General features: G+C 51.3%; 1 protein-coding gene across 1 annotated transcript in view; it reads left to right on the top strand.

Annotated features, from left to right (window-relative positions):
• The window catches only part of FGGY (FGGY carbohydrate kinase domain containing), a 298,106-nt gene that overhangs the window by 262,437 nt on the left and 21,971 nt on the right, over positions 1 to 13,698 (top strand). The window lies entirely within an intron of this gene.

Below are 13,698 nucleotides of genomic sequence, written 5' to 3'. Positions count from 1 at the left end.
TTAATTTGTTATCTTAGACCTGATGAGGCTGGTGTACTTGTGTCAGAATGGATTCTAGACTGAGAGAACTGGAATCATAAAATGCTTGTTTTAATATCAGGAGGGGAAAAAAACTTTGATAAGGATTATAGTTCTATTCTGAAATTGATTTTCACTGTAAGGCTGTGTCTGCACTTTGCGTCGTCCTAGTTGCAGTTCTAAACGCATCCTCTGGCAGAAATTGCTTTTGCCAAAGTTGCTTTTGACCACAAAATCGCGTTCTTACCGCGTTTTAGCCACGTTTTTAGCACTTTTTACCTGCATTTCCATTGCTTAAAGTCAGATGCATTTTGATTACAAAGACACTACTAAATAAAGTTTTGACATACAAACACTATGAAAAAAGGGTAAAAAAAAATGAAAAAAATATACTTATTTAAATCATAACGAAAATAGTTATATTTAATATAATTATAGCGGTTTTATACTATTTATCACTAAAATAGCAATAACTTAATATTTTTCATTAATCTAATTGTCGGACTATGTGTGTGTGTAAAGGAACATATCATTCCATTATTTGGATGTCAGAAACGTATGCGTTTATGTAGTTCAAAACGCATATTTTCTGCACCTAAAAAGTAGGTAAAACGCTGGAATTTTGATGTTGATTGCTTTTTACAACTTCTCATTGATTCCAATGTTAGCAAAACGCAGCCCAAATGGCAAAAACAATTGACATGCTGCTTCTTTGAACGCAGAGTTTTTGCCCAAAATTATGCAAATTAAACGCAGCGTTTTGAACTGCAAAGTGCGCACAAGAAATCCACTTTTCCCATAGACTTTGCTGGAAAATCAAAACGCATGCATTTTGGCATGAAAACGCTGCAGTTCAAAACGCTACGGAAAAGCAGGTGAAACGCAAAGTGCGGACACAGCCTAAGTATACCAGCCTCACTAAGTTTAAAATATCTATTTAATGGCATGTACAATTTGTATTAGTGATAGATCCAGGGCCGGCGTCAGCACCCGGCAAACCCGGGCAAATGCCGGGGCCCTGGAGAGCCGGGGGGGCCCACTCGGCCTCGTCAGTTCTCCTGTCCCTTGGCCGGGGCCCACTCGCCTTTACAGTTCTGCGGTCCCCGGCCGAGTTCCGGGGACCGCAGTCCTCGGCAGCAATCTGCGGCGCCGTCACTTTAAGGCGCGCAGACATCCTCGTTTGAATTTCACCTGTGGGCGGAGCTACCGCCTTCTCAGTCCCACAGATGAAGGAGGCGAGCTTCTGTCCGGCGCTGTGTGGGCCCCCTCTCCACCGTGACCTAATCGGGTAAGTGCCCTCCCCGCCTCCCCATTATAGGCCCCGGTGAGCTGCTTCTACCCCCTGGATGTATGCCCTGGCCCCTGCCAATGCCCCCACCCGCCGATTCCGCGGGTGTGGGCCCTGCCGAGCCGCGGGTGCTGCCAGTGCCGCGGGTGCTGGCCCCGCCGAGCCGCGGGTGTGGGCCCTGCCAGTGCCGCGGGTGCTGCCAGTGCCGCGGGTGCTGTCCCCGCCAAGCCGCGGGTGTGGGCCCCACAGAGCAGCAGAGTTGTGTGCATTTGTCTGAATGTAGCAGAGTTGTATGTGTTTGTCTGAATGTAGCAGAGTTGTATGTGTTTGTCTGTATGTAGCAGAGTTGTATGTGTTTGTCTGTATGTAGCAGAGTTGTATGTGTTTGTCTGTATGTAGCAGAGTTGTATGTGTTTGTCTGTATGTAGCAGAGTTGTGTGTGTTTGTCTGTATGTAGCAGAGTTGTATGTGTTTGTATGTAGCAGAGTTGTATGTGTTTGTATGTAGCAGAGTTGTATGTGTTTGTCTGTATGTAGCAGAGTTGTGTGTATTTGTCTGTATGTAGCAGAGTTGTATGTGTTTGTCTGTATGTAGCAGAGTTGTGTGTGTTTGTCTGTATGTAGCAGAGTTGTATGTGTTTGTATGTAGCAGAGTTGTATGTGTTTGTATGTAGCAGAGTTGTATGTGTTTGTCTGTATGTAGCAGAGTTGTGTGTGTTTGTCTGTATGTAGCAGAGTTGTATGTGTTTGTATGTAGCAGAGTTGTATGTGTTTGTATGTAGCAGAGTTGTATGTGTTTGTCTGTATGTAGCAGAGTTGTGTGTATTTGTCTGTATGTAGCAGAGTTGTATGTGTTTGTCTGTATGTAGCAGAGTTGTGTGTGTTTGTCTGTATGTAGCAGAGTTGTATGTGTTTGTATGTAGCAGAGTTGTATGTGTTTGTATGTAGCAGAGTTGTATGTGTTTGTCTGTATGTAGCAAAGTTGTGTTTGTCTGAATGTAGCAGAGTTGTGTGCATTTGTCTGAATGTAGCAGAGTTGTATGTGTTTGTATGTAGCAGAGTTGTATGTGTTTGTATGTAGCAGAGTTGTATGTGTTTGTCTGTATGTAGCAGAGTTGTGTGTGTTTGTCTGTATGTAGCAGAGTTGTATGTGTTTGTCTGTATGTAGCAGAGTTGTATGTGTTTGTCTGTATGTAGCAGAGTTGTGTGTGTTTGTCTGTATGTAGCAGAGTTGTATGTGTTTGTCTGTATGTAGCAGAGTTGTATGTGTTTGTCTGTATGTAGCAGAGTTGTATGTGTTTGTCTGAATGTAGCAGAGTTGTATGTGTTTGTCTGTATGTAGCAGAGTTGTATGTGTTTGTCTGTATGTAGCAGAGTTGTATGTGTTTGTATGTAGCAGAGTTGTATGTGTTTGTCTGTATGTAGCAGAGTTGTATGTGTTTGTCTGTATGTAGCTGTCACAAACCACCGGGGGGGTCACTCAGAAATCCCCCGCGCTGGCTACCAGTACGTCACAATCGGGGGGTAACAAGTGGGGGTCACCCCTCCTTTATACCTCCCGACCGACAGACAGAGCACGTGACGCGCTCTCTAGCGCCCCTCTTATAGTCAGGCCAATTATGGAATTGCCCGACAATAAGCAAGGAGGCCGCTATACTACTTATGCCGATTATTGAAGGGTCCCCGGTGAGAGTAGGGTATATATTCCCCCGACCTCCGCGGGCGGAATATATAAAACCTCCCTGAATCTCACTGGCCTCCCCACAATAATCCTTGGCACAACTCGCTGCCACCAACCGCTTCACGGTAACTATTAGCCGAACACACAGACGTGGGATTCAAGATCGAGATAACAGAACAGCCCAAGATTAATTATATAATTTAATCAGCCTAAAGCACACTAGAAACTACAATATATACAATAGGGAATCTACAGAATATACATATGTCAGAGTACAGTTACAGATAAAGCATGGTTTTCAAACAGGTATGCAATTCAATCAGTTACCTTGTGCGTCTGGCCACAGGGGGGCGCTGTAGACCAGGTTTCCAGGAACTCCCACAGATGTTTCCTACACGTGCCCCCAGCGAAAGAACGCTGGAAAATGGCCGAAGTAGGGTTATCAGCCTGGGCAGATCCAGGTCCCCTCCTACCTTAGTGACCTCACAGGGAAGCACTGCCACTCCCCCTGCATGGATCAGAATTATCCAGCAAAGGGGATATTGGCCATAACTTTGCCTGGGAGCGTCGTAGGCGGACGCCAATGCTCTCATTGTGACAGTTATGAATTTAGCTACAGAACGAGGGGACTCATGACCTGTCTGCCAGTTCCCCATTGGCTGATATCACGCCTGGGGCATTTCCCAATGTCCTGCTCCCATAAAAAGGGTGTGCCGGCATCGTCCACATGCGGAGACACCATTTTTATGGTTGCCATATTTATCGGAAATATGGCTTGCGAGATATGAACCATTTTTTACTGGAGTCGTTCTGTCTGGCTATTTCCATAGCCTTGCTAATGAGATACAACTCTTGTTACAGGGGGACGGCAGGGAGTCATCCTGTGTCCATTGTTCCCACACCACCTCATCTCCATATCACAGGACATGGCCATGGAGGTGTAAGTGGAACACTGAGAACAAGAAGGGAGGGGGCACTGCCAGGGAGTGATGAGGGATTATGACTGGAGTCATAATTCATCTTCATATCCCGGGATTTGCCTCACACCTCCCCCCTTTTGAGGGCGCTAGGGGGCAGCACACTCCGGTGTTCCCCCGTGCGCCCGTCCGCGACCTCTCCTTGTCGGGACAGCCCGTCTGCGTTACCGTGGTCACGGCCCCTTTTGTGGCGAATGGTGAAGTTGTATTGCTGGAGCGCAAGGCTCCATCGCAACAATCGCCCATTCGTCCCAGAGACGGTGTGCAACCAGCTGAGGGGATTGTGGTCCGTCTCCACGATGAAGTGGCGCCCGTATAGATAGGGTTGCAGACGCTGCAGGGCCCACACTATGGCCAGGCACTCCTTCTCCATCGTGGAATAATCAACTTCCCTTGGTAACAGCTTCCTGCTCAGGTACAAGACTGGGTGCTCTTGGCTCGCAGAGTCCACCTGGCTGAGCACCGCACCGAGGCCGAAGTCACTGGCGTCGGTCTGTACTACAAACGGCCGCGTGAAGTCGGCTGCCTGTAGCACGGGCGGGCTGGACAGGGCGTCCTTTAGGGCCCGGAAGGCTGTCTCGCAGTCCATTGTCCAATCGACTGCAGAGGGCAGCTTCTTCTTGGTGAGGTCCGTCAAGGGCTTTGCCAGGCTACTATAGCATGGAACAAACCTCCTATAGTACCCAGCGGTCCCCAAGAAGGACATCACCTGCTTCTTGGTCCTGGGGGTGGGCCAGGATGCGATGGCTTCCACTTTCTCAGGCTCGGGCTTCAGTGTTCTCCCACCTACCCGGTGACCGAGGTACTGGACCTCGCTCATGGCCAGCTGACACTTTCCCGGCTTGATGGTCAAACCTGCCCGGTGGATCCGCCTGAGCACCTGTGCTAGATGCTCTAGGTGGTCCTCCCAGGTGGGACTGAAGACGGCAATGTCATCCAGGTACGCGGCCGCGTACCCTTCAAGTCCCTTGAGCAGGGTGTTGACCATCCGCTGGAAAGTGGCAGGGGCATTCCTCATCCCGAATGGCATCACCGTGGACTCGTACAGTCCAAATGGGGTAATAAAGGCAGAGCGTTCCCTGGCCTTGCGAGTCAGGGGGATCTGCCAATATCCCCGGCTCAGATCCATGATGGTCAGGTACTGAGCCCCGGCCAACTGATCGAGCAGGTCATCGATGCGTGGCATTGGGTACGCATCGGCGACCGTGACCGCATTGAGCCCCCTGTAGTCCACGCAGAACCGAGTGGTTCGGTCCTTCTTAGGGACGAGGACTACAGGCGAGGCCCAAGCGCTGTTGGATGCCTGGATCACCCCCAGCTTCAGCATCTCGTCAATCTCCTGGCGCATGTGTTGCTGCACCTCCAGGGAGACCCGATATGCTGAACGCCGGATCGGGGGATGATCCCCAGTGTCCACGTGATGGACAGCCAAGTCAGTCCTTCCGGGCTGGTTGGTAAACAACCCCCGGAAGGGGTGTAGGGTGGCCCACAGCTGGGACCGTTGGTCCTCCAAGAGTTGGTGGCCAACCTCCACATCCTCAATGGATCCGCCTGCCCTAACCTGGGCTAGCATATCCAAGAGGGTTTCCGCTTCTCCCTCCTCGGGCAGGTTGCACACGGGGAGCGCACATGCCTCCCGCTCATGATGTGCCTTCATCATGTTCACATGGAAGGGCTTCCGCCTTCCACGGGCAGGGTCCAGGGTGACCAGGTACGTCACAGGGTTGAGCTGCTGGTACACGAGGTATGGGCCTTCCCAGGCTGCCTGAAGCTTGTCCTGTGGTACGGGGACCAGTACCCACACCTTTTGACCCACTTGGTAGGTCCTCTCACAAGCGTTCTGGTCGTACCAACGCTTCTGATCGGCCTGGGCTTGAGCCATATTGTCGTGTACCAGTTGCGTCAAGGCCTGCATTTTGTCCCGGAAGCGCATGACATACTCGATAACCGACACTCCAGGGGTGGCCAAATCCCCTTCCCAAGCCTCTTTCACCAGAGCCAGGGGGCCCCGCACACGTCGCCCGTACAGGAGCTCAAACGGTGAGAATCCTGTTGAGGCCTGTGGAACCTCCCGGTAAGCAAATAACAGGTGTGGGAGATACCGCTCCCAGTCACGCCCATGGGAGTCGACCAACATCTTAAGCATCTGCTTTAAGGTGCCATTGAACCGCTCGCACAGGCCATTAGTCTGTGGATGGTACGGGCTGGCCACCAGATGTCGCACCTGGACCTGCTTACAGAGGGCCTCCATCAGCTGGGACATGAATTGGGTCCCCCGGTCAGTGAGCATTTCCTGGGGAAAACCCACTCGGGAGAAAATCTCCAGCAATGCGGTGGCCACCTTGTCAGCCCGAATGGACGACAAGGCCACTGCTTCTGGGTACCGGGTGGCATAGTCCACTACCGTCAGTATGAAGCGTTTCCCGGAGCTGCTGGGGATGGCCAGCGGGCCGACCAGATCCACAGCCACCCTCCTGAAAGGCTCATCGATGTTTGGCAGAGATACTAGTGGGGCTTTGGGGTGTGGCCCCGCCTTCCCCACTCTCTGACAGGTTTCACACGAACGGCAGTAGGCAGCCACATCGGCCCCCATTTTTGGCCAGTAGAAATGCTGGTTTAACCTGGCCTTGGTCTTAGCGATCCCTAGGTGTCCGGCCATCGGAATCTCATGTGCGATCCGCAACAACTCCGTCCGGAACGGATAGGGTACCACCAACTGTCGGTCCCTGGGCCACGCCTCCGGTGAACCCTGCTGGACCGTGGCCCGGTACAGCCGTCCTTGGTCCCAGACCACTCGCTCCGGGTCCGAGTCCGAGGGAGGCTGGGCCGCCTGCTCCTTAAGAGCTTTCAGGCTGTCGTCAGCTTCTAACGCTGCCTGAAACCCCTGACTAGATGTGGCCAGAATCGACGAGACTGTCACATCTTCGGTCAGTACCCCGGGACCTGTGTCCTGGCCTCCACCTGACTCGGCTGCCACTTGGTCAGAAGGGGAAGAGCTATCGGACCTCCGGGAGGCCCCTTGGCTTCCAGCACTCCCACTGCGGGTGACAGCGGCCACAGCCGCTGCGACCGTGGGTCGTGCCTGCTCCTCCTCCGTTCCTGACCAAGTCGCCGGTTCAGGCAGACCTACCTGGCTTCCTGACACCCCGGTTGTGGGGGAACCATGCACCGAGATCTTACCTGGGAGCACTTCCGCTCCTGGACCGGCCCCAATCTCACCTGCCTGTTCCCCTCCTGCAGCAACAGAACCCCGCTGTGAAATCTCTGGGGACCCCACATTTGCTGTGGTAGCCCCCACCCCACACACTGGTCCTCCCCCTGCAGCACCCTGCTCTCTGCTTATCCCTGCAGAGGGCAACAGATCCCAGCTCACAGGCTGATTACTTGTAGAGGCATTGTCACACCTTTCTCTGACCCCCTCCCCTGTCACAGCTGCAGCTGAGTGTGTGTCTATGGTGTCTATGCAAGCAGAAATATCAGAGTTCACTCCCTCCTCCCTTACATCATTCATAGATAACACATTAACATTGTCCGGAGGCATGTCAGTACTGGCTGAAGGTTCAGCCCTTGGTTGGGGCCCAAACTGGGAGGTTATCTGCCCCAAATCTGTCCCAAGTAGCACGTTTGCAGGGATCCGATCAGTTACCCCCACCTCCCTCACCCCCCGCCCTGCGCCCCAGTCCACATAAATGTCAGCAACAGGCAGCGCCGGGTCAGTGCCTCCAATCCCGGAGACAGCGAGGGTTTTTCCAGGGATCAAGTCTTGGGGGGACACCATCTCAGGCCGCACCAGAGTCACCTCCGAGGCGCTGTCTCGCAGTCCTATGGTCACAGACCGGCCGACGGTGACAGGTTGGAAGCTGTCCAGGGACCTACCACCACCCCCACCCACACAATACACCTTGGGCGGCCCTTGGGACGGGGACGGAGCCGGGGCCTTGGGACGCTGAGGGCACATGGCCTTGAAGTGTCCAGGTAGGTTGCACTGGTGGCACCGTCTTGGTTCCGCCACGGGCCTGGAGAGGGGAGTTGAGGGGGACACCCCCTGCAGTCTAGGGGCAGGTGGGGCAGTCGCAGAATTCATCTTACCCCCTCTCCAGGTGCTGCTGGTGGCCGCTCTCCTGGCCTCAGGGGCCCGGTTGTTGGTGTAGTCATCGGCAAGGGCAGCTGTAGCCGTGGACCCCTTTGGCTTCTGGTCTCGGATGAACTGGCGGAGATCCTCAGGGCAGTTCCACAAGAGTTGCTCCGTGATGAACAAGTCCAGGATCTCCGGTCCGGTGGAAAGCTGCAGGCCTTGGGTCCAGTGGTCGGCAGCTCGGGCAAGGGCCCGCCGGTGGTCAGCCCAGGAGTCCTTTGGTCCCTTCTGCAGGGTCCGGAACTTCTTGCGGTAGGACTCCGGAGTGAGGTTGTACTGTTGGATCAGGGCCCGCTTGATGGTGTCGTAGCCCTGATCTGCCTCAGCAGGCAAGTCCCCAAGGATATCCAGGGCCTTACCCCTTAAACGGGGGGTCAGGTATTTGGCCCACTGGTCCTTGTCCAGATGGTGCTGCAGGCAAGTCCGTTCAAAAGCAGTCAAGAAAGAGTCCAAGTCTCCATCCTTCTCCAGCACTGGGAAGTCCTCAACACGGACCTTTGGAAGTTTGGTGTCTCGAAGGTCACGTGTGGCTGATGAGGGCCGGAGCTGAGCTAGCTGCAGCTGGTAGTCACGGTCTGCCTGTCGCTCTCGCTCTCGCTCTTCACGCGCTGCCTGCCGCTCTCGCTCCGCAGCCTCACGCTCTGCGTGCCGCTCCGCAGCCTCAGCGTCACGCGCTGCCTGCCGCTCTGCCCTGCGCTCTGCCAGGAGTTCCTTGTAGCCCTTCTGGTCTCCAGCCTGGAGAAGGGCCATAGCCATTTGAAGAAGGCTATCCGAGCCTCCCAGGCTCGGTGGAATGGCACGTGGTGATCTGCGGCACGCTGCAGAGCTAGGCGATTCACTGTCCCTTTCAGAGCGGAGGGCTGGCATCTGGCTCGTTGAGGAACCTTGGGTGAGCTCCTCCTCATCTTGTCCAGCAGTGCCAGGTTGTGCAATGTCCTCGGCAGAACGGTTTTCTGGCGTCGAGCTCCTGGAGGACTCGTGGGCAACCTCCTCATTGCTGTCCACAGCACCGTCCTCCCTCTCTTCGGCTCCTGCCTTAGCATTGGCCAGTTGCATAGCTCTGCTCCTGGTGCCATCAGCCATTCTTGCAGACTTTTGGTCACTGACACAGAACTGACACCTGATGCCTCCACACACCTTACAGTATCTGCACTCTGACACTCTAGTGTTGAGCTAGTCTGAAGACCCCAGCAGCCACAGCTGCTGCAGGCAGTCTTTAGTGTCTGGGAGTATGGGTCTCACACTCACACACACTATTATCTCGATCCCACCGCTATGCCACCAATATGTCACAAACCACCGGGGGGGTCACTCAGAAATCCCCCGCGCTGGCTACCAGTACGTCACAATCGGGGGGTAACAAGTGGGGGTCACCCCTCCTTTATACCTCCCGACCGACAGACAGAGCACGTGACGCGCTCTCTAGCGCCCCTCTTATAGTCAGGCCAATTATGGAATTGCCCGACAATAAGCAAGGAGGCCGCTATACTACTTATGCCGATTATTGAAGGGTCCCCGGTGAGAGTAGGGTATATATTCCCCCGACCTCCGCGGGCGGAATATATAAAACCTCCCTGAATCTCACTGGCCTCCCCACAATAATCCTTGGCACAACTCGCTGCCACCAACCGCTTCACGGTAACTATTAGCCGAACACACAGACGTGGGATTCAAGATCGAGATAACAGAACAGCCCAAGATTAATTATATAATTTAATCAGCCTAAAGCACACTAGAAACTACAATATATACAATAGGGAATCTACAGAATATACATATGTCAGAGTACAGTTACAGATAAAGCATGGTTTTCAAACAGGTATGCAATTCAATCAGTTACCTTGTGCGTCTGGCCACAGGGGGGCGCTGTAGACCAGGTTTCCAGGAACTCCCACAGATGTTTCCTACACGTGCCCCCAGCGAAAGAACGCTGGAAAATGGCCGAAGTAGGGTTATCAGCCTGGGCAGATCCAGGTCCCCTCCTACCTTAGTGACCTCACAGGGAAGCACTGCCACTCCCCCTGCATGGATCAGAATTATCCAGCAAAGGGGATATTGGCCATAACTTTGCCTGGGAGCGTCGTAGGCGGACGCCAATGCTCTCATTGTGACAGTTATGAATTTAGCTACAGAACGAGGGGACTCATGACCTGTCTGCCAGTTCCCCATTGGCTGATATCACGCCTGGGGCATTTCCCAATGTCCTGCTCCCATAAAAAGGGTGTGCCGGCATCGTCCACATGCGGAGACACCATTTTTATGGTTGCCATATTTATCGGAAATATGGCTTGCGAGATATGAACCATTTTTTACTGGAGTCGTTCTGTCTGGCTATTTCCATAGCCTTGCTAATGAGATACAACTCTTGTTACAGGGGGACGGCAGGGAGTCATCCTGTGTCCATTGTTCCCACACCACCTCATCTCCATATCACAGGACATGGCCATGGAGGTGTAAGTGGAACACTGAGAACAAGAAGGGAGGGGGCACTGCCAGGGAGTGATGAGGGACTATGACTGGAGTCATAATTCATCTTCATATCCCGGGATTTGCCTCACAGTAGCAGAGTTGTGTTTGTCTGAATGTAGCAGAGTTGTGTGCATTTGTCTGAATGTAGCAGAGTTGTATGTGTTTGTCTGTATGTAGCAGAGTTGTATGTGTTTGTCTGTATGTAGCAGAGTTGTATGTGTTTGTCTGTATGTAGCAGAGTTGTATGTGTTTGTCTGTATGTAGCAGAGTTGTATGTGTTTGTCTGTATGTAGCAGAGTTGTATGTGTTTGTCTGTATGTAGCAGAGTTGTGTGTTTGTCTGTATGTAGCAGAGTTGTATGTGTTTGTCTGTATGTAGCAGAGTTGTATGTGTTTGTCTGTATGTAGCAGAGTTGTATGTGTTTGTCTGTATGTAGCAGAGTTGTATGTGTTTGTCTGTATGTAGCAGAGTTGTATGTGTTTGTCTGTATGTAGCAGAGTTGTATGTGTTTGTCTGTATGTAGCAGAGTTGTATGTGTTTGTATGTAGCAGAGTTGTATGTGTTTGTCTGTATGTAGCAGAGTTGTGTGTGTGTGTGTCTGTCTGTATGCAGCAGACTTGTGTGTGTGTGTGTGTGTCTGTAAGTGTATATGACTGTATATATTTGTCTGTTTATATGTATTTTTGTGAGTTTGTCTTTAAATATGTATATGTTCGTATCGGTGTCTGTGTGTGGATGGGGCCCACTGGGACTCTTCCGCCCGGGGCCCACAAAAACCTGGAGCCGGCCCTGGATAGATCCCCTTAAAAATCAGTTGGATATTACTGACGGGTGAGTCTAAAAGTGTTACATGCCTTGTGGATGACATTCGGTCTCAGCCCTCTGCCTCGACTTTGCACTAGAATAGACCCCATACTTCCTATGTTCCCGTTACCATCATTTCTGCCTTCCCCACTGGCTGATAAGTAGCAGCTGGTATGAAATCTTTATTCATGTATCAGAAAGGAAGAGGAAAGGAGCTGGAAGTTCTCCCGGTCCGTGCACTCTTGCTGCCCTCTGATATATGTGGGTGTCATCGGCGGCGGTCAACAACCAGCAGGTGTCTCTTTCCTTTTGTACTCAATTAGAATGTGGACAGGATTTCCAGCCTTTGAGCAGAGTCCCATGAGGAGGTCCAGGGGTAAAGAGGATGAAAAGTGCAACTGTGGGCTAAGAAACTGTGGAATACATGCGACAACCACAAAGATCCCCCTCTGGGACAAGCACCAACTCTGAGAACTAAGGGCTTATTCACACATTGAGTATTTTGCAACGTTTTTGTAATAATTTTGTGTAAAAAATAAAAAAAATAAAGCGTTTTACAGTCCCATCATTATTAATGTAATTTCCAAAACGTCATCCACATGCTGGATTTTTTTCCTTGCACTTTTAAACAATCAATGCGTTTTTCAAATATGCAGCATGCGATTTTTTTTAAGTATTATTGTAGCCTTTTTCACCCAAATGAGTGGCTAAAAAAGGGGCAAGGAAAATTTACCCAAAAATGCTACTAAGGATGCATAAAAATAGTATGAATAATGGTCATAACATTTGCAGACTTTTTCCTGCCAACACCTACGTTTTTCATTACTGTGGCTATACCCTAGTTGCTTTTTTTGCTGATTTATTTTCTACAGCAAAACCTGCTTTCTTGGCAGTAAATAAGCCGCTTCCAAAACACAATTTTTTTCTGCGTGCTTCAAGGGAACCTGTCACCAGTTTTTTGGCGTATAAGCTGCGGCCACCACCACCGGGCTCTTATATACAGCATTCTAGCATGCTGTATATAAGAGCCCAGACCGCTGTGACAACATAAAAAACACTTTATAATACTCACCTAACGGTCGCGCGGTTGGATATATGGGCGTCTCTGGTGCCGGCGCCACCTCTTTCGGCCATCTTCGTCCTCTTTCTGAAGCCTGTGTGCATGACACGTCTATGTCATATGTGGCACCCTGGACTAGCCAGGTAGCCACAGACAAAACACACACACCCCCCCACCCCCGGACAGTTACATTAGTCAGACACAAAACCCTTGTTGCCTCCCTCCAGTGTCTGATGTCCACACCAGGTGGGGCGGAGCCAGGCGGTTGGCCCCGCCCACCAAAGAGTTCACAGGCCTGGAGGCGGAAAAAGCAGACAGATCAGTTCAGGAGGTGAAAGTGACCGCACCGTAGTTCAGTTTTCGCTGCGGGCCATACACGCATAGTGGGCATGGGATTTTTAAGACCTCCCATCTGTGATGACATGGACTCTGTCAGTGCCTAGCATGGGTTAAGTTTCTTAAAATTCAGCCAGACATGATGATAGTTTGTTATAAACGGGAGATAAGACCCTCATTGTTTCTACAAGACTCTTAAGCTGGGTTTACACACTGCAACATCTCAAACGACATCGCTGTAACGTCACCGGTTTTGTGACGCAATAGCGATGTTGTTTGCGATGTTGCAGTGTGTGAAACCTATCAGCGACCCGGCCCCTGCTGTGAAGTTGTAATCGTTACAAATCGTTCAGGACCATTCCTAGGTCCTTTTGTTTCCCGCTGTGCAGCATGAAGTTTCAGTGTGTGAAGACTTTGCAGCGACTTTGTTAGCAACTTCCCTTTCAAAAGGCTGCTTATCAACGTCCCCAACAACCAGCTAGGTCGCTCTGCAGGTCCGGATCGCTGTTGAGTTGTTGGCCAGGTTTGCCTGTTTGACAGCTCACCAGCGACTTAGCAGAGACTTAGGGAGGTCGCTGTTACGTCACAAAACCGGTGACGTTACAGCGATGTCCTTTGCGATGTTGCAGTGTGTAAACCCAGCTTTAGGAGTCTAGTGTTAAAGTTCTTGTTGACTCATGTAATTGCCTTGGCCAGTGAAGGTCAGACACCCAGACAAATCAATTGTGCAAACTTCCCATTGTATTACTATGTGCATTGCTAGATGCGATGTAACTTAGCTGTCTCTCCCTCATCTCTGCCAGAGACCATTACTACTAGGGATATTTTGTATACGGCTTGAAATCTAGCCAGTAAGAGCCCAGTCTCATCCACCAATCGCGAAGACCCCAATGGGCTGAATGGAGAGCTCAGGGGTATAAGAAGGAGGACT

This window comes from Anomaloglossus baeobatrachus, chromosome 8 (assembly GCF_048569485.1).
Source record: "Anomaloglossus baeobatrachus isolate aAnoBae1 chromosome 8, aAnoBae1.hap1, whole genome shotgun sequence".
Lineage (NCBI taxonomy): Eukaryota > Metazoa > Chordata > Amphibia > Anura > Aromobatidae > Anomaloglossus > Anomaloglossus baeobatrachus.
Note: the sequence above shows the minus strand (reverse complement) of the source record. Positions and strands in the feature narration are given on the sequence as shown.